Source organism: Bos javanicus, chromosome 11, assembly GCF_032452875.1.
Source record: "Bos javanicus breed banteng chromosome 11, ARS-OSU_banteng_1.0, whole genome shotgun sequence".
Lineage (NCBI taxonomy): Eukaryota > Metazoa > Chordata > Mammalia > Artiodactyla > Bovidae > Bos > Bos javanicus.
Window position 1 is genome coordinate 31,387,656 of NC_083878.1, and position 21,455 is coordinate 31,409,110.

Here is a 21,455-nt window from a genome sequence, read left to right on the forward strand (position 1 = left end):
TGCTCAGTCATGTCCGAATCTTTGCGACCCAATGAATCACAGCACGCCAGACCTCCCTGTCTATCACCAACTCCCGGAGTTTACCCAAACTCATATGCATTGAGTCGGTGATGCCATCCAGCCATCTCATCCACTGTCATCCCCTTCTCCTCCTGCCCCCAATCCCTCCCAGCATCAGGGTCTTTTCCAATGAGTCAGCTCTTCGCATGAGGTGGCCAAAGTATTGGAGTTTCAGCCTCAGCATCAATCCTTCCAATGAACACCCAGGACTGATCTCCTTTAGGATGGACTGGTTGGATCTCCTTGCAGTCCAAGGGACTCTCAAGAGTCTTCTCCAACACCACAGTTCAAAAGGATCAATTCTTTGGTGCTCAGCTTTCTTCACAGTCCAAATCTCACATCCATACATGATCACTGGAAAAACTATAGCCTTAACTAGACAGACCTATGTTGGCAAAGTAATGTCTCTGCTTTTCAATATGCTATCTAAGTTGGTCATAACTTTCCTTCCAAGGAGTAAGTATCTTTTAATTTCATGGCTGCAGTCACCATCTGCAGTGATTTTGGAGCCCCCCAAAATAAAGTCTGACACTGTTCCCCCATCTATTTCCCATGAAGTGATGGGACTGGACGCCATGATCTTCGTTTTCTGAATGTTGAGCTTTAAGCCAACTTCTTCACTCTCCTCTTTCACTTTCATCAGGAGGCTTTTTAGTTCCTCTTCACTTTCTGCCATAAGGGTGGTGTCATCTGCATATCTGAGGTTATTGATATTTCTCCCGGCAATCTTGATTCCAGCTTGTGCTTCTTCCAGCCCAGCATTTCTCATGATGTACTCTGCACATCAGTTAAATAAACAGGGTGACAATATACAGCCTTGACGTACTCCTTTTCCTATTTGGAACCATTCTGTTGTTCCATGTCCAATTCTAACTGTTGCTTCCTGACTTGCATGTAGGTTTCTCAAGAGGCAGGTCAGGTGGTCTGGTATTTCCATCTCTTGAAGAATTTTCCGCATAAAAGTCCCCTTTTCAAACACAACCTACTACAATATACTGTTTTTATGTTGTAAAATTTCTGAAAATAGGCTGGGTCCGGTTGATCAGATTACCCATTCTGAGTCAGATGTGACTTTACTAGAAATATGACCTGTTGTATAGCATGTTAGTTTTCTATGCTGCCCTAGTATTTAGACAAACTTAGTAGTTAGTTGGTCAGAAGTCTGGATGGGCATGACCAGGTCCTCTGCTGAGCTTCAACAAGACAGGAGGCTCCTTGCTTGCTTCTTTATGTTTTGCAAGTGGTCCTCCTACACATGGCAGGATGAGCCCCTTTCCTGATTCCAATGTCTCTGACTTTCCCTCAGACCACTTCTCTCTTGCCTCCAGCCAGAGGCAGCTCTCTGCTTCTAAGGCCTATGTGATTAGATTTGGCCACCTTGATAATCCAGAAAAATCTCCCTATTTTAAGATTAGTAATCTTTCCTTAATCTTTTTATTTAATATTGGGTTATAGTAGATTGGGGCTTCCCAGGTGTTGCTAGGGGTAAAGAACACCCACCTGCAAATCCAGGAGACATAAGAGATGTGGTTTGATCCCTGGGTCAGGAAGATCCTCTGGAGAAGGAAATGGCAACCCACTCCAATATTCTTGCTTGGAGAATCCCATGGACAAAAGAGTCTGGTGTGCTACAGTCCATGGGATAGCAGAGAGTCAGACATGACTGAAGTGATTTTGCACACACAGTACATTAACAATGTTAAGTTTCCGGTGTACAGTAAGGTGATTCAGTTATGCATATGTGTGCATGCCACGTTGTTTGTTATTAATTTTAAATACAGCAGTGTGTACACCTCCATCCCAAACTCCCTAACTATTCCTCTCCCTACCCTTCCCTACCTCATAAGTTTGTTCTCTGTGAGTCTGTTTCTTAATTACATTTGCAAAGTTTCTCTTTCCATGTAATACATATATTCTCAGATTCCAGGGATTAGGACATGAACACCTTTAGAGTTCCCTTCTGCTAACTGCAAATATTGTTACTACTTTTCTGAGGAGATCAGTGATCTATTTGTGTTTTATTGTTTTTTTCTCCCGAGTTGCTTTCTCTATTATGGTTTTTGCTCTTCAAGTGGATTTTTTTTTTTCTTAGGTTTCTGCTGATTCTTGGCTTTCTGGGTCATATTTGAAATAATGACAGTTCTGTTTGCTTGGAGTAGTATAGCTGTGGGCTTCATCACATGGTGTTATGGGCCGGGGGCGGGGGGGGCGGGGCGTCGTCAATGTTGTATAGGCATTTTCTGTAGAGCTGGTTAAATTTCCAAGAGTAATAGCATTCTGAGGTTGTGGTAAGGAAAGAGAGCTGCTGGTGGTGGGGGTTGGGAGTGGGTATCTCAAGATTCTATATGTAGGCTTTCACATTTTCTCCCCTTTCTTGGTACAATATCACAGCCCTACTGAGAGTAGGGCTTTCTGCCCTCCAGTAGAAAGCAGTAGGCTTTCTGCCCTCCAGATCAAAGACTCCCTGTTTTCTTCTTGGGAGAATACATCTCTAGTCTTCTGATGGAGTAGAAGAGTTCAGTAAATCAGGAAGATGATCTTTAGGTCCAACTGAAGATTGTAAACAGACTTCAGACGGACTCCCATTTGCAGCCCCACCTTTCCCACATTCAGAGGTGGCAGGCAACGCCCCTTTCTGAGCCTTCCATGAGATTCATGAGTTAAGTTGCTTCTCAGCATTCCCTACTTCATTCAAGATTCAACTTCTGGGGTTTGCCCTTGTGCATCTTCTTCCCAACTGTCTCTGTGTTGTTGATGTTGCCTCCTCTCTTGTCTCTGAGAAAAACTTGAAAAAACTGCTTTTCTATCTTCTCAATAGATGTTGAAGGGGAGCAGAGGTAAACACTAGCTCACTCTGCCGTCTGCCGTCTTTCGCTCGCACCTGATCCAATTGCATTATTGATCCAGGCATGTTGTCCTTTCAGGCTCTACTCCATCAATGTAGGCATTCACTTGAGTTGCTCATTCAGATGAACAAATAAAGATGAAGGGTAAGAGCAATACACAAGACCTTTGCTTACTCCAGGGCCTTCTAGAATACACTGGTGTGGAGTATGGATTTCCAGATGCAAATATCAACACCCACATTTCCTCCCCAACAATAACCTTCAGAAGCAGCTGCAATGCTACCACTTAGCTCGGTTTAGCAAAGGATCCTCCAACAAGTGTGGAAATTGTGGTTGAGTATTCTCCAAGCTCTTTCAGAAAGAGAACCAGAGATGAGTTTTTATAATTGTATTCCCTCAAGAAGAAAAAAATCCAATTACCTGTGTAAATCTGAGCACGTAAGCAAGACATCCAGGTGTTTTTTTTTTCCCTCCTCAGAAGTAACCATGCCATTGACAGGTTACCATGGATTCTGAAGGCAGATAGAGAGTTACTGTAACAGTAATAGGTAGCAGACTGTGGTTTAATGGGAAAACCCTAGTTCCCTTGAATCTGTACTTTTTCTTGAGCCGCTCAGTTATTAGATAGCTACTTACTAAGCACTAGCTTCAGGCCAGGCAGAGTGTTACTCTTATGGAGTTGAAACTAAAAAGAGACGTGTGTCACACTTGTCACAGTGCTTGGGATATTTGGTTCTTGATAAATACTTGTTAAAGTGAAAACATGGACCTTGTTTTCAAATTGTATGTTCTCCAGATAGTGAGGCAAACATATTTAGTTAGTGTGCATAGAAGAAAAAAAATTTAGGTAGGTCTGAAAACTGGAGTGACAGTCTGGGGACAATTTATTACTAACCTGTCTCTCTTCCCCTGAGTGTCTGAAAAACTTGATCAAGTTAAGGGGAAAGGATATAATTGCTTGATAAAATGTTGTGCAAAATAGCCAAGGCATTAATATTGTCTGATGTGCCTGGAGATGTCAGGGCTGCATGTACAAATTCCCTCAAAATTTTGTGAAAAAACAAGTGCAAGGAAAACATTAGATCTTAAAGTACTTATGTCTAACTTCTACATTTTTTTCTTCTTTTTCTCACTAAAATGAGGCTATAGATCTGGGTATCATAGGCTCATAAATATTGTATACAAAGCATTTCTGAATGGACTGAATTCAACAAGTTGCTCAGTGAAAAACCCATTCCGATTTAGGTTTGAGTGACATGTTAAAATCCAGAATCCCTTAGTTTCATAGATAATGAAACTGATGTATTCATCTAGTTATCTTATCATTATGTGAATACAGTGGTAGTCTGGGATTTAATTTTTAAAACTAGTATAAAATACTCAAGGAATTTTGTACCGTGTATTCTTTTGTGATAGTTTTAGTATTGAAAAATATATGCCATCACTCAAAGGGAAATATTTAAGCTGTTTTAATATGTGTGGCAGATACTCTTTACTGGCATATAGCTATATACCACCCTCTACTGGTGGAAAATTCTTCAAGAGATGGAAATACCAGACCACCTGACCTGCCTCTTGAGAAACCTATATGCAGGTCAGGAAGCAACAGTTAGAACTGGACATGGAACAACAGACTGGTTCCAAATAGGAAAAGGAGTTTGGCAAGGCTGTATATTGTCACCCTGCTTATTTAACTGATGTGCAGAGTACATCATGAGAAACGCTGGACTGGAAGAAGCACAGGCTGGAATCAAGATTGCCAGGAGAAATATTAATAACCTCAGATATGCAGATGACATCACCCTTATGGCAGAAAGTGAAGAGGAACTAAAAAGCCTCCTGATGAAAGTGAAAGAGGAGAGTGAAGAAGTTGGCTTAAAGCTCAACATTCAGAAAACTAAGATCATGGCATCCGGTCCCATCACTTCATGGGAAATAGATGGGGAAACAGTGGAAAACAGTGTCAGACTTTATTTTGGGGGCTCCAAAATCACTGCAGATGGTGACTGCAGCCATGAAATTAAAAGACGCTTACTCCTTGGAAGGAAAGTTATGACCAACCTAGATAGCATATTCAAAAGCAGAGACATTACTTTGCCAACATAGGTCTGTCTAGTCAAGGCTATGGTTTTTCCAGTGGTCATGTATGGATGTAAGAGTTGGACTATAAAGAAAGCTGAGCACCGAAGAATTGATGCTTTTGAACTGTGATGTTGGAGAAGACTCTTGAGAGTCCCTTGGACTGCAAGGAGATCCAACCAGTCCATCCTAAAGGAGATCAGTCCTGGGTGTTCATTGGAAGGATTAATGCTGAGGCTGAAACTCCAATACTTTGGCCACCTTATGCAAAGAGTTGACTCATTGGAAAAGACCCTGATGCTGGGAGGGATTGGAGGCAGGAGGAGAAGGGACTGACAGAGGATGAGATGGCTGGATGGCATCACTGACTCGATGGACATGAGTCTGGGTGAACTCCGGGAGTTGGTGATGGACAGGGAGGCCTGGTGTGCTGTGAGTCATGGGGTTGCAAAGAGTCGGACATGACTGAGTGACTGGACTGAACTGAATTGGTGTTATATTTCCTAGACCCACTTTGGGCTCAAAGGAGGTTCTGTCAATGGGAGACCTTCTAGGAGAATTAGAGGCAGGAGGGCAGGAGAAGCCATTCTGCTTCTGCTGAAGTGTAGGCGGAAGAACCAGCATGGATGGCAGGAAGTTCATGGCTTTTATTCAGGATTGGGTGGTACCAGCAGTGAGTATAGTCCCTTGGGATCTTACAAGGGCACTGGCTGCTCCTTGATCTCTGGTCAGTATTACCTTCCCTCTTTTGCCCTCGTCCCCCTAGAACTTTCCACACTTTTCTAACTAATTTTTTATATTAACTATCTGTGTCTCTCTCTGTAGGCTATAAAGATTGATTTCTGTTTACCTCCCCGGGTACTGGCTGATAAAGAACAGAGTCCCTTAAAACTACAATCAGGATTTTCTTGTCTTTTAGTGAACTGTTCTGTAATTTCTGGATATTTGTCTGATACTCTGGTTTCTCTACTCTTGCCCTTCTTAAGACACTACTCTTACTTGGAGGTTGTAGATGTAACTACATGGATATTATTCCTGGGTAATCAAATAGTCTTTAACCTTATCCTATTTCACATGGCTTGAATGTGCCACACTTTACTGTTCAATTGTATGTTATATATTTAAGTGTTCTTGAATTAATTATCTGTTGTACTGTTAGCATAACAAAGTCCCTCAAGACTTAGTGGCTTAAGCCAACGCATGTTATCCCGTGGTTTCTGCAGGTCAGGAACCTGGTGTGGCTTAGCTAAGGCATCTGTCTCAGAATCTCTCTCAAGACTACACAGTGTTGGTAGGTGTTTTGGCTTCATTTGAAGGCTCAACTAGCAGACGATCTGCCAACACATGATTGTTGCTTGGGTTCTCATCAGATGAGCTCACAGCATGGTATGCTGGCTATTTCTGAGACTATATATATATATAAATATAAATTTATTTTTGTTTGGCTGCACTGGGTGTTTGTTGCTGCGTGCAGGCCTTCTCTAGCTGAGGTGAGTGGGGACCACTGTCTAGCTGAATGCATGGGTTTCTCATTGCAGTGGCTTCTCTTGTTGTAGATCACAGACTCTAGGCACCTGGGCTTCCTTAGTCGCAGCACCACAGGCTCAGTAGTTGTGGCTCACAGGCTTTGTTGTCCTGAGGCATGTGGAAATCTTAGTTCCCAGACCAGGGCTCAAACCTGTGTCCCCTGCATTTGCAGGCAGATTCTTAACTAATGAACCACAAAGGAAGTCCTGGACATAGTCTTTTATACCTTATCTTGGCAGGGGCAGCCCATCACGTTTTTATGTTTGGTAGAAGTAAGGTACTACATCCAGTCCACAAACAAACGGAGAGGGAATATACAAGCATGTGAATCCTGGGAGGTGGGGGTCATTTAGAACCACTTCAGAAGGTGCCAAACACATTGCTTTCCTAAAGAAACAGTGCCTTTCTTGATTTCTGCTTCAGTGCTTAGTAAAATATTGATGAAAGTTGGGCTTTTATGTAGTGTAGAGACAGCCTAATTATTTTGGTTTTGGTGACTGCATATATAAACTTATTAGCAATAGAAAAAGGTAGCCAAACAAGTTGACTCACCTTGCTTTCTCTCTGGGTTATACGCTTATTTCTTGAGACTGCAATTAATACATTATTAATTTTCACTTGTATGTTGTGTAAGATCACTGCATAAATGAATCACCTTAGCTCTTACCAGTTTGAAAGATTTTCTTTAGTTACAAAGAGAGCTTCAGGATCTTCAACTCAACCTCCACTCTGGAATACATCCTTTAATGGCCACAGAAATGAAAAATGTGCCACCTGCAGACTTTCAGATAAACCGATCCCCATTTCCAGAGGGTGTGGAAATGTCTACTTTTAGTGGGATCTTTCAACATTGCATCATGCTCGCACTTCGCTCTCTTCCTTAAATCCTGATAAATAACAAAGCGTTCTGTTTGAATAGGGGGCAGGTTTCTGCTATTAAAGATGCTCACATCGCAACCCTGTGCTCTCTCTCAGGAGTCCTGCCAGTGCTTTTATCATTTGAAATCTAAAGGGGCTTAAAGTGGCTTCGTTGAAACCCTCTCTATGAAAAGTTAAAATCCTTCCATAAGTCAGAATGAAATGCAGCTATATAAAGACTCAGCAGTTACGTTACTTTCCAGGTAGAAAATGTCTTGGCTATGCTGTACCATATTACATTTGAAGAATAAAGTTTTTATATAAATCTCAGATATCTGAGATATGAGCACACAAGTTTTAAATATACACACCGAAATATTTGCTATGAGACTTTGCCCTGCATGAGGGCAGAGGCAGTATCACCCAAGTGGTAGATACGGAGAGCAAGTGACAGACCGACTCCTTAGGCGAACTCTATTTCCAGTGTGACTAGGACGCCAGTTATTCTAGGAGTCACTGCTGTGGGTGAATTATGTCCCCTTTCCAGATGTAAATGCTTCCAGAAGGAAAAACATGTAAGTAATTTTCAGAACCAGATACCTTTGGGTAAATTAGTCAGATTCTTTCCATAGGAAATCTCTTGATAGATGGCAAAATGTGGAGAGAAGTAAGCTAAGGGCCTTCCCAGGCAAGAGGATGGATAATGAGGGCCACCAGGCAGTTAGGGCACTGGAAGAACAGAGGACAGACTGCATAGGGTGGCAGAACACCTCATGAATAAGGCATTTATTTGTGTGTCAGATGCCGTGTAAAGTGTCACATGTCCATCAGATAACCGTCCTCATATCTCTCTTCATGGCTAGAAGGGGCAGAGCTGCGATTCAGGCTCAGCTTTGTCTGACTCTAAAGTGAGTGCTGTTTCATCACAGTTTCTCAAAATTATTCTGGAATTTAAGATGAGAAGCCCCAAAGATAGAATTGGCAACTTACTTCCTTAAGTGTATGTATGGTGAAAGAGAAAATGAGAGAGCCATCCTGCAGTAGAAATGAAATGCTTGTTACTACCTTTAGAGAGATTGCAATTGGATCAGTTTTTCTTTCCCATGGAAACTGTTTGCTTAGTTATCTTGAAATTTCTGTCTTGAGTGCTCCAGGCCACTTGGCATAGATGGTTTAAGGGAACTTAATATGAGGGACCATATTTGCTCATGTGCCTCCTTTCCTTCCTGCAAATATTGGACCAAACTACATCCTCAGAAACAGAAGCAAACAATAATTGATGGTCATATTAATAACCCTGAAACATCAAGAAAATGTCAAATTGTGTTCAGTGCCCCATATATAATCAGGCAAAGTATGCATCTAATATTTCAGAAAGATTTTTAATATGTTTATTTTTCTAAATATTAGCACCTCATTCCACTAATGTCAACTCATCAGTTGACATGTTGCTTATTTTTTAAAAGTCCTAAGAGGTGTTTGGCATGGTTCTTGTCATCAAGAATTTCTACTCTTGTTCAGTCAACAAATATTCAGTAAGTACCTACTGGATACTGGGCAGAAGTCTAGAGGCTAGAGATAAAGCAGTGAATGAACTCATACAGAACAAGAAGACAAAAGACATTAAATAGTTGAGGGGGTGGCTAGATGTAGTGTACAGACTTCTAAAATTTGATGATTCCATAAAGAAGGGAAATGTACAATGTTTGGGGAAATTTGCACTTGGCCAAATAGAGGCAGATTTTAATTTCTCAAAGAATCTAAAGTTTAATTTAAAAAGATCTGACTCCTCTTAAAATTGATGTCTGACCAACACATCCTTTTCCCCAGAGACACTACACTGATACCGTCCATCCATTCACTCATTCATTAATTTATTCAACATATACCTGAGCGCCTACTGCATGCAGGATAATGGGTTGGGCCTTATCAATATATTTGAACAGAAGAGCAAGCCCTGCCCCTCATGGGAAGATTTATATGTTGCAAAGTACAAGCAAGGAAAATAGCAAAGAGCTATTTGACAGGATACATATTGAAAGGCCTCTCTTAGGAGATGACATTCATGCTTGAAACCTGATGCCTCAGAAAGAGGCAGACCAGTGAAGACGTGAAAGAAGAGCATTGCTAGCTCAGCATTCAGCTTTCAGAGGGATGCGGGGGAGAGTGAAATTAGCATGTATAAAGAAAACGAAAACAAGGCCAGTTTGGCAGGTGCATTGGGAGTGAGGGTGGCAATTTTATAGGGTAGGAGAGGTGGCTGGGCTTCCCTGGTGGCTCAGACAGTAAAGAATCTGCCTGCAATGCAGGAGACCCAGGTTTGACCCCTGGGTTGGGAAGATCCCCTGGGAATGGCTACCTGCTCCAGTATTCTTGCCTGGAGAATTCCATGGAAAGAGGAGCCTGCTGGGCTATGGTCCACAGGGTCACAAAGGAATTGGACATGACTGAGTGACCAAGCACAGAGAGGTGGTCAGGGATCAGACTGTCAGTACCTTGGAAGTTATGATAAAGAACTTATGTATGAAAATAAATACATTTTATTTTCAATATAAAGGCAGTTGCTGATTGGTTTTAAGCAAAGAATGGTCCAAATCATGTTTATAAATGCTATTTTGGCTACTTTGTGGAGAATGGACTAAAAATGAAAAACAATTAGGAGGCTTTAGTTACAGGTGGAAATATCACAAGCTTTTCCCTTGGCAAAACTAGCAGATCATAAAAATACAGCCGGTAATTTTGCCTTCCATTTGTCTGAAGCACTTATTCTTCTTTTGGTTTAGAGATATTGAATCAACTCAACAGTGGCAAATAGCTTTTCTCTGGGGAATCGCTGACTCAATAAATTTTCAAAGCCAGTGTCCAGTTTAATTCACAGTGGTGTCTTTTCCCCTAGATGTTCAATAGCCTTTTCTCTTACTTCTTCTCCTCCTCCTTCCTCTTGTTATTGCTGTTATTATTATTTTCTTAGTCCTCCTTGATTCCTCCAAGCAATATTTATTATCTTATGCCACACTTACTCTTCTTCCTTCCAGCTCAAACAAGAGGCTTCTCACATTCTCAGTCATCCTAGTCCAGTCAAAATGTAGATTATGACCACAGTCTATACTGTGTACAGAGCAGGAGAAGAAATGATCCTTGTAAGATTAAGGAGATGATATCATGTTCATCATTAACAATATACACATGAAAACCACTTGGTGATGAGAATTATGATTGCCAAAGGAGAGTGCAGTCAGTGGGTAAACTAGAAGGTGAGACAAGGAGGCACTCGCTCCAGGCTGGAGGAGAGTTGGCTTTGAACTAGCTTACAATAACCAGGGTTCAATTCCAGAGTGTATAAGTAGAGCAAATCCTGCCCTACCTTCTGAATATCTACCCAGGGAGGAGAGAAGAATGGATGTCAAGGATATAAACTCCTTAAATGCTGGGAAATATTGAAGGCAAAAGGAGAAAAGGGCAGCAGAGGATGAGGTGGTTAGACAGCATCACTGACTTAGAGGACATGAATTTGAGCAAACTCCAGAGATAGAAGGAAATGGCCACCCACTCCAGTATCCTTGCATGGAAAATCTCATGGGCAGAGGAGCCTAGTGGGCTGCAGTTGGGCACGACTGAGCAACTAACACTTACTTACACCAGAGATTGCAAAGGACAGGGAAGCCTGCTATGCTGCTATCCACGGGGTCACAAAGAGTTGGATATGACCAAGCAACTCAACAACAACAGACTTCTATTAGTCAACTTGGATTGTTGTAACAAAATACCATCGAGTGTGTGCACTAAACAAGAGACATTTATTTTTTCACAATTTTTGATGCTATTAGTCCAAGATCAGGGTGCCAGCATAATGGGTGTCTGGTGAGGCCCCTCTACTGGCTTGCAGATGGCCACATATGGTGGAGAGCAATGTCTCTGGTAGATTTCCTAATGTAAGGTCATTGATCCCATCATTAGGGCCCTACTCATGATGACATCTAAACCTAATTACCTGCCCTGGTCCTCACCTCCAAATACCATAACATCAGGGATTAGGTCTTAATTTGCGGGGGGGGGGGGGATGAAATCAGTTCTTAACACTATTTCAGGCCCTGTTTCAACTTTTAATTTTTTTACTTTCTTTTGTAATATTTGTTACGGGGATCATGAACTCCTTATTGCCAAATTCAGACTGAAATTAAAGAAAGTGGAGAAAACTACTAGACCATTCAGGTATGACCTAAATCAAATCCCTTAAGACTATACAGTGGAAATGAGAAATAGATTTAAGGCACTAGATCTGATAGACAGTGCCTGATGAACCATGGATGGAGGTTCATGACATTGTACAGGAGACAGGAATGAAGACCATCCCCAAGAAAAAGAAATGCAAAAGAGCAAAATGGCTGTCTGAGGAGGCCTTACAAATATCTGTGAAAAGAAGGGAAGTGAAAAGCAAAGGAGAAAACGAAAGATATACCCATTTGAATGCAGAGTTCCAAAGAATAGCAAGAAGAAATAAGAAAGCCTGCTTCAGCGATCAATGCAAAGAAATAGAGGAAAACAACAGAATGGGAAAGACTAGAGATCTCTTCAAGAAAATTAGTGATAACAAGGGAATGTTTCATGCAAAAGTGAAATGAAAGTGAAGTTGCTCAGTCGTGTCCGACTCTTAGCGACCCCATGGACTACAGCCCACCAGGCCCTCCATCCATGGGATTTTCCGGGCAAGAGTATTGGAGTGGGGTGCCATTGCCTTCTCATTAACAGCGGCTAGGCATATTATATTTCATGCAAAGATGGGAACAATAAAGGACAGAAATTATATGGACCTAACAGAAGTAGAAGATATTAAGAAGAGGTAGCAAGAATACACAGAAGAACTGTACAAAAAAAGATCTTCATGACCCAGATAATCATGATGGTGTGATCACTCACTTAGAGCCAGACATCCTGGAATGTGAAGTCAAGTGGGCCTAAGGAAGCATCACTACGAACAAAGCTAGTGGAGGTGATGGAATTCCAGTTGAGCTATTTCAAATCCTGAAAAATGATGCTGTGAAAGTGCTGTACTCAATATGCCAGCAGATTTGGAAAACTCAGCAGTGGCCACAGGACTGGGAAAGGTCAGTTTTCATTCCAATCCCAAAGAAAAGCAATGCCAAAGAATGCTCAAACTACCACATAATTGCACTCATCTCATGCTAGTAAAGTAATGCTCAAAATTCTCCAAGCCAGGCTTCAGCAATACGTGAACTGTGAACTTCCAGATGTTCAAGTTGGCTTTAGAAAAGGCAGAGGAAGCAGAGATCAAATTGCCAACATCTACTGGATCATCAAAAAAGCAAAAGAGTTCCAGAAAAACATCTATTTCTGCGTTATTGACTATGCCAAAGCCTTTGACTGTGTGGATCACTTGGAAAATTCTGAAAGAGATGGAAATACCAGACCATCTGACCTGCCTCTTGAGAAACCTGTATGCAGGTTAGGAAGCAACAGTTAGAACTGGCCATGGAACAACAGACTGGTTCTAAATAGGAAAAGGAGTTCGTCAAGGCTGTATATTGTCACCCTGCTTATTTAACTTATATGCAGAGTACATCATGAGAAACACTGGGCTGGAGGAAGTACAAGGTGGAATCAAGATTGCTGGGAGAAATATCAATAACCTCAGCTACGCAGATGACACCACCCTTATGGCAGAAAGTGAAGAAGAACTTAAGAGCCTCTTGATGAAAGTGAAAGAGGAGAGTGAAAAAGTTGGCTTAAAGCTCAACATTCAGAAAACGAAGATCATGGCATCTGGTCCCATCAGTTCATGGGAAATAGATGGGGAAACAGTGGAAACAGTGTCAGACTTTATTTTTGGGGGCTCCAAAATCACTGCAGATGGCGACTGCAGCTATGAAATTAAAAGACGCTTACTCCTTGGAAGGAAAGTTATGACCAACCTAGATAGCATATTAAAAAGCAGAGACATTACTTTGCCAAGAAAGGTCTGTCTAGTCAAGGCTATGGTTTTTCCTGTGGTCATGTATGGATGTGAGAGTTGGACTGTGACGAAGGCTGAGCACCGAAGAATTGATTCTTTTGAACTGTGGTGTTGGAGAAGACTCTTGAGAGTCCCTTGGACTGCAAGGAGATCCAACCTGTCCATCCTAAAGGAGATCAGTCCTGGACGTTCATTAGAAGGACTGATGCTGAAGCTGAAACTCCAATACTTTGGCCACCTGATGCGAAGAGTTGACTCATTTGAAAAGACCCTGATGCTGGGAAAGATTGAGGGCAGGAGGAGAAGGGGATGACAGAAGAGGAGATGGTTGGATGGCATCACGTATTCAATGGACATGGGTTTGGGTGGACTCCGGGAGTTTGTGATGGTCAGGGAGGCCTGGCGTGCTGTTATTCATGGGGTCACAAAGAGTTGGACATGACTGAGTGACTGAACTGAACTGAAGTGATATCATATGAAATACTATGCATATGTAGAGACTCTGTCTCTTCCATGAAACTAGGCTCTACAAACACAGTGATTGGGTTCTTTGCTCATTACTTTTTTCCCAACTGTTTAAATGATAGGTGCTTGGTACATATCCACCTAATGAATATTTAAATTTGAAGTCTAATACAAATTTATATTTAAAAAGCCCTTCTGTGATTTATATATTGGGATTCTGCATTAATATCTTACTTTTTACAATGAAATACATTGTAATGCATGCTGAGAAAATACGTGTAATTCATGCTAAGAAACTCTGAAAATATTGAATACCTCTCGATAAGCTCTTCCATCATTTGCATTATGGGCAAACTGACAAGAATTTATAGTGTTTCATAAAACCCTCTGTGGATTATATTGACTAGCTTCTCTTACAAAAATCACTCAGTCCTTTGGTCCAGGAGATCTTAGCCGGGAACTCAGGACTCCCTGCAACCTGGTTTCCATTTACTGTCTAGTGTTGTCGGTTCTTCTCCTTCAGTCTGCTGACTCCACTAGAAACTGCTTGCTAGTTTATCTGTTTCAAAAACATGCCCTGCAGCTTTGCCCCTGTTGCTCTCCTAACTCTGCTGATGGTATTCTGAGATAAACTTTTCCTAAGGCTTCACTTATGGTGGTGGTTTAGTCACTAAATCTGACTCTTGCAGCCCTAGGGTCTGTAGCCCCCCAAGATCCTCCATCCATGGAATTTTCCAGGCAAGAATACTGGAGTGGTTTGCCATTTCCTTCCCCAGGAGATCTTCCTAACCCAGGGATCGAACCCTCGTCTCCTGCACTGCTGGCAGATTCTTCACCAGCTGAGCTACCAGGGAAGCCTTCACATATAATCCTATTTGATCCTTACCATGATCCTATGGGGTGGATATTATTGTACATATTTTAGCTGAAGAAATTCGGGGTCAGGAGTGAAGTAACTTGCCTAAAATGACATGGCTAGTAAGTTGCAAACCCAAGCCTCTACCCCAAAGTTTGTAATCCCCAACATGATACCTTCACTTCTGAAAGGACCTGTCTGCATCTCCCTAGATCTTCAAGGCCAACTTAGATGGTACTTCATCCATCAAGTCTTTGCTGAATACTCTAGTTCAATGAATCATCCCTTCTGGTAACAAAAATAGCTATTATTTGTTGACTGCCTACTATGTACCAGGACTTCTGTTAAGTTCTTTTATGTTAATTATCTTATTTAATGCTCTCATTGACCTTATGCAATTAGTATAACATTATTACAGATTAGAAGCTAGCTTCAGAGTGATAAGGATATCTTATTCAAGGTGACAGAGCTACAATATTTCAGGGAAGGTGTTCAAACCCAGGTCTGTCTGGCCTTGGAGCCAGAGTTTTGCCTTGTAATCTCCCATGTTAGAAGTACAACCTATTCCACCAGGCATGGCTGGTTATAGGATAATGTGTTAATGTGAATAATTTGAATGAAGTCATCCTGATTAGAAATAAGGGCAAGGAGTGACCAACACAACACAGATCTGTATAAAAGAGTATAAGCTGGATGGCTGTATTAGTTTCCTTTGATGCTATAACTACCACAAACGCACTGGCTTAAAACAACACATATTTATAATCTTATGGCTCTGGATATTAGAAGTCCTAAAATCAAAGTTTTGGCAGGGCTGCATTTTTTTTCTCAAGTCCCTAGGAAAGGATATGTTTTCTTGGCTAGTTTTTACAGGCTGCTGGCATTGCTTGGCTTGATTCTATCCTACAGCTTCAGTGTCAGCAGCGTTGTATCCTTCAAACTTTTTCCTTTGACTCTTCTCTCTTAAAAGGACCCTTTTGATTACACTGGGTCCCTCTGGACAATCCAAAGTAATGTTTCCATCATGAGATCTTCCGCTTAATCACATTTGGAAAGTCCCTTTTGACAGAGAAGATAACGCATTCATGTTTGTGGGGTTAGGACATGAACATCTTTGGGGAAGGGGGAGGCGTTATTCAGCCTGCCACAGTGATGGTGGTGTATAGGACTTTCAGCTCTCAAGGGCTAGGGAGAGGGAGTTGAGGACTGATTGCTTTAATCCATACTATGGGTCTTTTTATTTTAAGGAAAAACAGAGAGAAACAGTTAATCCAAAGGAAAAAGCTCTAATGGTGAGATTTCAGGCACTGCTACCTGCAGCACTTTTCAAAATTCAAAAGGTAAATCACTGCCTATTGTACCGACACAGAACACCAACTAGGAAAAATTCCCACAGAGATTTCTCAGTAAGTCTTCACTAGGGATACACCTATGATGATCAGACATCATCTCTGTGAAACTCTTCAATCCTGTTGGAATACTATGAGTGGAGACATGGTCAGATAGCAGGGCAGGGGCTGCCTGGAGGCCATGCCATGGAGATGACCTTACCTGTTTTCTAGGTGATGGAGAGATGGCATTTGGATGCCTGACTTTTCTAAGTTTTCATTGCAAATGAGTTGAAGTGTTGGAACTGAATTGGTGGTTGCTTGAATCTCAGTCCAGTGCCCTTTTTCATTCTGACTGAACTTGAGGGATGTTTTTAAAGGCAGTGGAGAGAAAAGAGTGTCTACTAGGAAAGAACAGTATAGACAGCACAAGGCCAGAAGCTTAGAGCAGCATGTCAGTGGAGCACCAAATGTCTTTCCATGCTTCGCTTTTTAATAGAGCCCTACTTTCCTTTTTCTCCTCTTGCTTGCTTTTCTCTCTTTAAGACAATGTCAACGTCTGTGGTGGAGGCCCTGTGGTGTGGGCACTTGATACAGGAAAGATTGGAGGTGATAGAGGAGTGCAAGCAATGATTTTTATTTCACTTCCAACTCTGTTCCTGTTGCTCACATGACTTAGAAGTTAAGTGGGTAAAGAGCAAAACACTTGTTACACTTGTGGAAAATGATTTAGGTTGTTATAGTATACCTATCCCAATGTCTCTATTTCCATGTGAACAAGACCTACGAGAACTGGACTGTAAACCTGATGTTACTCTTCCCCTCCTGATTCTGCAGCATAGGCAAAATTCTACAGCACAATGCTGTTTTTTAAAAGCCACTTTATTGACACATGATTGAAATATAAAAAGAGGTATATATTTAATGCATACAACCAGATGAATTTGGTGATCAGATACACGCATGACACTATCACCATCACCACCATCCAGGTCATGAATGTATTCATCACCTCCAAAACTGTCCTTCCACCTTTATTATTATTATTGCAACACTTAACATAAGATCTACCTTCTTAAAAAATTTTAAGCATCCAGGACAGTATTGTTAGCTATAGGTGCTTGCTATATAATGGATATCCAGAACTTATTTATCATATATAACCAAATGCTGAGGTTTTTGAGGCTACTAGATCAAGCCCTCGGAATAAAGATATACATGTAATTCTAGCCTCTGGCAAATAGATGGGCAAATAGTAAGAGGAAGAGATAGCAGGCATTTGCAGAGTAACTTGAAGGAAATAAGTTTCTTTATACTGAGAGAATTTTAACATAGTTAATTTCAGCTAAGGACATATTCTTTGAGTTGGGTATCTGTTTATTGTATTTAAGATCTTGGTATATATTTGGTGAACTCAGTTAAAGCAACACTTTTTGAGGAACATTGGCTTCACAAGAAGTATTTAAGTCTCAAGACGCTGCATATTAATGCTTCCACTCTGGAAAAAAAAAATCTGAAGATACAAGGTAAGATTTGCTTCAGCCAGTATGATTTCTTCTTTGTCTATTTACCTCATCCAGACTGACATCAGCTCCCCTGCTCATTCACACAGACATGTTAGAGCAGACGTGCTCCCCATTCTAAGGAAATTTGCTGTAAAGAGAGTCTGAAGTGAATGATACTTTCTACTATAACCAATACAGAATTGCAAAAGTGAAGAAGAATTGTAAAAGTGGAGAAGATATTTGGGAGAGAGGGGATTTTCTTCCTACAAATAACCACTGCATTTTATACTCTGTTTATATCCACTTTAAATCTCCTTTACCACCAAAAGGAATTTAAATGCTTATTTCTCTCTCAGTGTAATATCTAAGTATTTTTTCCCCTAATGCTTCCATCTCTAGAATGCATACAAACCTACTAACAGTTGACTTGGGAATGGACATCCAAAGGTTGATCAGCTGTTATTTCTCAGGGCCAGGGCTGAATCAGCAGCATGACAACCTACAAGCAGCTGGAACATCTGGAACAACATCATAGGAGTAAAGGGAATGATGTCTCATGGCCAGATCTCAGACTAACTCAAACAAAACAAATTCAGTCTGATGATAAATTCACTTTGGCTCTTGCTCTTGTGTTGGAAGCATCCAGTCCCTGCCAGGACAACCAGTATGGCTGAAAGGAGGAAGTTAAAACAGCAATTAGATGGTACTAATGTGGCTCCGGTATAATCCCTCCCTTGGTTTCAGGTCTGCCTGCCAGGGCTTTGGCCAGCATCCCAGTGCTTAATTGCATTTCGCAAGTAGCCGTGGTACACAATTGCCACTCTAACTAATTTCAGACACGATCCTCATAACCAGTTCACTAAAGGGAACTGAAATACCTCTGACAGAAAAAGATCAAAGTATTTTCTAGTTTAAAGACTGATTCAATTGAGGGAATAGTTGGTTCTGAGAGAGAAAAGAATAGGAGGTAAAATAGATGAATAAATCATACCCTTGAATTCTAGAAGTATCTTTCATTATTATTATTTTGTAAAGCATGATAGAGTAACTGTTAACAAGATCTGAGACATTGCTACTGTTGAAATTTTATATACATTTTCAAGTGGAATAGATCTTAATTGGAATTCGGCCTTATGGTAACTGAAGGGCAGTGGAGCTTAATAGAATGGGTCCTGGTCTTATTCTGGAGATCACTGGTTCTAGGCCCAATAAACTATTTTAGTCTTGTCTATGCTAGTTGCTAAATATATGAACTTGGAGAAGCCACTTAGAAATTTAATATTTCCATTTTCTCCTCAACATATTGAGGATAAATGTTTCCCTTGTCTAATTTGCAGGATTGTTAAAACACTTGTAAAATTGCAAAATAATGAGTTTGAGGACTTATGTTAAAATCTTAACTAGTAAATATTTCTAGTAAAAAATAAATAGATGTGTATCCACTATAGCCATCTATAAAATTATAATGAAGGCTGGAGGAAGATTAAAGAAGTGTGAGTTTTAAGGGAGATCAACAAAAAGCATCCACAAAAAAGAGCACAAGGGAAATGTTATCTCCTTGAGATAATGCTAATCAGAATAGACAAACTCCATTAGGCTACAGCGCAATGGGAATGGAGCTGGTCAGCCACCAGTTGACACTTCTGAGCACTTACAGGCCACTGAACACTATGATGGCCATTGTGGGAATTAGAACATCCCTGTGTTCTTAAGGGGACCATAATCTAGCTGAATAAACAAGACCCAGATATTATGCCATTGGACAAGAAAATATGCACTTATAAGTTGTTAAGTACACGTTTAAAGGTCAGTAGAAGTTGAAGTCACAAAAAAGAAGAAAATCAGAAGAAGAGAACAGTTTAGAAAGGCTTCATGGAGGATCCAGGATTTGAGTGGGACTGAAAGAATGTTAAGATTTGAAAGTAGAAAATAGGAGAAAGTTTAGCTGTTTCAGGAGAAGGGAACATAATGAATAAAAGTGTAGAGGAGAGAATAACTATGATGAAAAGAGAGGTGGCTATGTTAATTAAAGTGTGATTTATAAATCTTGTTTATAGTTCCTACATACATAAGCAGCTATGGCAAAGTTTCTCACCAAAAGGCGTCATGCATTTAATACCTATACCAAACAGTAACTCAGTAGCTCATGTAATGTATAAATGTCTGAATCTTCCTGAAAGATGACAGAGATCCTAGACAAACAAGGCTTAGCTGAAAATGGTGAGAACACTTCAAGTACAAAAGAACAAATGAAAAGGAAAGGACCAAATCTAACAAGGGTCAGAAACAGACATCAAAGTCAAGTTAGAGAATCAAGAGTTCAAAGAGATGAGGTCAAACAAGAGCAGAGTCTAGAGAAAGCTCAGAAAAGAGGGCCTTGAACCTTTGCCTCTAAGACCAGCTGGTCACTGGGGCTTGCTTCTATGAGCTAACAGAAGACATTCAGGAGTCTGGTTCAGAGGCCTGGGGGTTGGGGGAATTGACAGGAGGCCATTTAGATCAGTGCAGTAACAGCTTTCAATAATCAAATTCTACTTTGCAGTCCTGTTCCCTTAAGATCCTTGTCATAGGAAGAAAGCTGATGTTTACTAAGCCTGAAGAATCATGGAACCTGAAAGTGGATTTAAATAGGTCTTCTTATTTGATTTTAGCTGAATTGTTAATACCAATATGTTTAAAGGAATCTCTGGGAAGATTTGACTTTATAGGTTGGAAGGAAAAACATAATTAAGATCCATTATATATATATAAAATAAACTAATTTGTTTATTTTAATTGGAGGATAATTACAATATTGTGATGGGTTTTGCCATACATTACTGGTAGGAAGTTAGATATCAACCAGGCCTCCCCTGGAGAAGCCCCTGTGGTTATTTTGTATCCACTGTGTGCCTAGAATGCATGGGCAGGAGTTGAAAAGTCTCTGGTTATTTTGTTGCATATCTGTGTACTCTCCTGGGTGTGTCTGGGCTGGAGTTTAGAGATCAGCTTGCATCCCTAAAGGTCAGTTTTCATTCCAATCCCAAAGAAAGGCAATGCCAAGGAATGCTCAAACTACCGCACAATTGCACTCATCTCACATGCTAGCAAAGTAATGCTCAAGATTCTCCAAACCAGACTTCAGCAATATGTGAACCGTGAACTTCCTGATGTTCAAGCTGGTTTTAGAAAAGGCAGCGGAACCAGAAATCAAATTGCCAACATCCTCTGGATCATGGAAAAAGCAAGAGAGTTCCAGAAAAACATCTATGTCTGCTTTATTGACTACGCCAAAGCCTTTGACTGTGTGGATCACAATAAACTGTGGAAAATTCTTCAAGAGATGGGAATACCAGATCACCTGACCTGCCTCTTGAGAAATCTGTATGCAGGTCAGGAAGCAACAGTTAGAACTGGATGTGGAACAAGAGACTGGTTCCAAATAGGAAAAGGAGTATGTCAAGGCTGTATATTATTACCCTGCTTATCTAACTTATATGCAGAGTACATCATGAGAAACGCTGGACTGGAAGAAACACAAGCTGGAATCAAGATTGCCTGGAGAAATATCAATAACCTCAGATATGCAGATGACACCACCCTTATGGCAGAAAGTGAAGAGGAACTCAAAAGCCTCTTGATGAAAGTGGAAGTGGAGAGTGAAAAAGTTGGCTTAAAGCTCAACATTCAGAAAACGAAGATCATGGCATCTGGTCCCATCAGTTCATGGGAAATAGATGGGGAAACAGTGGAAACAGTGTCAGACTTTATTTTTCTGGGCTCCAAAATTACTGCAGATGGTGATTGCCGCCATGAAATTAAAAGACGCTTACTCCTTGAAAGGAAAGTTATGACCAACCTAGATAGCATATTCAAAAGCAGAGACATGACTTTGCCAACAAAGGTCCGTCTAGTCAAGGCTATGGTTTTTCCTGTGGTCATGTATGGATGTGAGAGTTGGACTGTGAAGAAGGCTGAGCA